The following is a 3,308-nucleotide window of genomic DNA, read 5'->3' on the forward strand; positions in this document are numbered from 1 at the left end:
ATAGTAAGGCATAAAATTTTGAGAAAAAACGTCATAGTATAGTAAGGCATAAAATTTCATTAAAAATGTCATAGTATAGTAAGGTATAAAATTTCATAAAAAACATCATAGTATAGTAATGCAAGAAATTTCAGAAAAAACGACATTGTATGGAAAGGCATAAAATTTCTTAAAAAATCTCATAGTATAGTAAGGCATAAAATTTCATAAAATATGTCATGGTATAGTAAGGCGTAAAATTTCATGAAAAACATCATAGTATAGTAAGGCATAAAATTTAATAAAAAACGTCATAGTATAGTAAGGCATAAAATTTCATAAAAAACATCATAGTATAGTAAGGCATAAAATTTTGAGAAAAAAACATAGTATAGTAATTTAAAAAATTTCATAAAAAACGTCATAGTATAGTAAGGCATACTTACAAGAAAAAACGTCATAGTATAGTAAGGCATAAAATTTCATAAAAAAACATTATAGTATAGCAAGGCATAAAATTTCATGAAAAACATCATATTATAGTAAGGCATAAAATTTTATGAAAAACATCATAGTATACTAAGGCATAAAATTTCATAAAAAACATCATAGTATACTAAGGCATAAAATTTCATAAAAAATATCATAGTATAGTAAGGCATAAAATTTTACGGAAAAACATCATAGTATAGTAAGGCATAAAAACATCAAAAAACATAGTATAGTAATGCATAAAATTTCAGAAAAAATCTCATAGTATAGTAAGGCATGCTAACGCAAAAGAACGTCATAGTATAGTAAGGCTTAAAATTTCATAAAAAACATCATACTATAATAAGGTATAAAATTTCATAAAAAACGTCATAGTATAGTAAGGCATGAAATTTCATTAAAAATATCATAGTATAGTAAGGCATAAAATTTTAAGGAAAAACATATTAGTATAATAAGGCATGAAATTTCATAAAAAACATCATAGTATAGTAAGGTATAAAATTTCATAAAAAACGTCATGGTATAGTAAGGCAAGAAATTTCATAAAAAACGTCGTATCATAGTAAGGCATAAAATTTTGAGAAAAAACGTCATAGTATAGTAAGGCATAAAATTTCATTAAAAACATCATAGTATAGTAAGGCATAAAATTTCATAAAAAACATCATAGTATAGTAATGCAAGAAATTTCAGAAAAAACGACATTGTATGGAAAGGCATAAAATTCCTTAAAAAATCTCATAGTATAGTAAGGCATAAAATTTCATAAAAAACATCATAGTATAGTAAGGCATAAAATTTCATAAAAAACGTCATAGTATAGTAAGGCATAAAATTCCATAAAAAACATCATAGTATAGTAAGGCATAAAATTTTGAAAAAAAATGTCATAGTATAGTAAGGCATAAAATTTCATTAAAAATGTCATAGTATAGTAAGGCATAACATTTTAAGGAAAAACATCATAGTATAGTAAGGCTTAAAATTTCACAAAAAACGTCATAGTATAGTAAGGCATAAAATTTTAAGGAAAAACATCATAGTATAGTAAGGCATAAAATTTCATTAAAAACATCATAGTATAGTAAGGCATAAAAACATCAAAAAACGTCATAGTATAGTAATGCAAGAAATTTCTGAAAAAACGACATTGTATGGTAAGGCATAAAATTTCAGAAAAAATCTCATAGTATAGTAAGGCATGCTAACGCAAAAGAAGGTCATAGTATAGTAAGGCATTAAATTTCATTAAAAATGTCATAGTATAGTAGGGCATAAAATGTTGAGAAAAAACGTCATAGTATATTAAGGCATAAAATTTAATGAAAAACATCATATGATAGTAAGGCATAAAATTTTAAGGAAAAACGTCATATTATAGTAAGGCGTAAAAACATCAAAAAACGTCATAGTATAGTAAGGCAATAAATTTAAGAAAAAACGACATTTTTATGGTGACCCATAAAATTTCATAAAAAAATTGCATAGTATAGTAAGGCATAAAATATCAAAAAATCGACATAGTATAGTAATGCAAGAAATTTCAGAAAAAACGACATTGTATGGTAAGGCGTAAAATTCCATAAAAAACATCATAGTATAGTAAGGCATAAAATTTTGAAAAAAAACGTCATAGTATAGTAAGGCATAAAATTTCATTAAAAATGTCATAGTATAGTAAGGCATAAAATCTTAAGGAAAAACATCATAGTATAGTAAGGCATAAAATTTCACAAAAAACATCATAGTATAGTAAGGTATAAAATTTCATAAAAAACGTCATAGTAGTAAGGCATAAAAACATAAAATAACGTCATAGTATAGTAAGGCATAAAAACATCAAAAAACCTCATGGTATAGGAAGGCAAGAAATTTCATAAAAAAACGTCATAGTAGTAAGGCATAAAATTTTGAGAAAAAACGTCATAGTATAGTAAGGCATAAAATTTCATAAAAAATATCATAGTATAGTAATGCAAGAAATTTCAGAAAAAACAACATTGTATGGTAAGGCATAAAATTTCAGAAAAAATCTCATAGTATAGTAAGGCATGCTAACGTAAAAGAAGGTCATAGTATAGTAAGGCATAAAAACATCAAAAAACGTCATAGTATAGTAAGGCATAAAATTTTGAAAAAAAACGTCACAGTATAGTAAGGCATAAAATTTTGAAAAAAAACGTCATAGTATAGTAAGGCATAAAATTTCATTAAAAACGTCATATTATAGTAAGGTATAAAATTTCATAAAAAACATCATAGTATAGTAAGGCAAGAAATTTCTGAAAAAAACGTCATAGTAGTAAGGCATAAAAACATCAAATAACGTCATAGTATAGTAAGGCGTAAAATCATAAAAAACATCATAGTATAGTAAGGCATAAAATTTTCAAAAAAACCTCATAGTATAGTAAGGCATAAAATTTCATAAAAAACGTCATAGTATAGTAAGGCATAAAATTTCACAAAAAACATCATAGTATAGTAAGGTATAAAATTTCATAAAAAACGTCATAGTAGTAAGGCATAAAAACATCAAATAACGTCATAGTATAGTAAGGCATAAAATTTCATAAAAAAACCTCATAGTATAGTAAGGCATAAAATTTCATAAAAAAACGTCATAGTAGTAAGGCATAAAATTTTGAGAAAAAACGTCATAGTATAGTAAGGCATGCTAACGCAAAAGAAGGTCATAGTATAGTAAGGCATAAAATTTTGAAAAAAAACGTCATAGTAGTAAGGCATAAAAACATCAAATAACGTCATAGTATAGTAAGGCATAAAAACATCAAAAAACGTCATAGTATAGTAAGGCATAAAATTTTGAAAAA

Source organism: Seriola lalandi, unplaced genomic scaffold (genome assembly GCF_002814215.2).
Source record: "Seriola lalandi dorsalis isolate HSWRI2012SDOR001 ecotype SW California unplaced genomic scaffold, Sedor1 jcf7180002054505, whole genome shotgun sequence".
Lineage (NCBI taxonomy): Eukaryota > Metazoa > Chordata > Actinopteri > Carangiformes > Carangidae > Seriola > Seriola lalandi.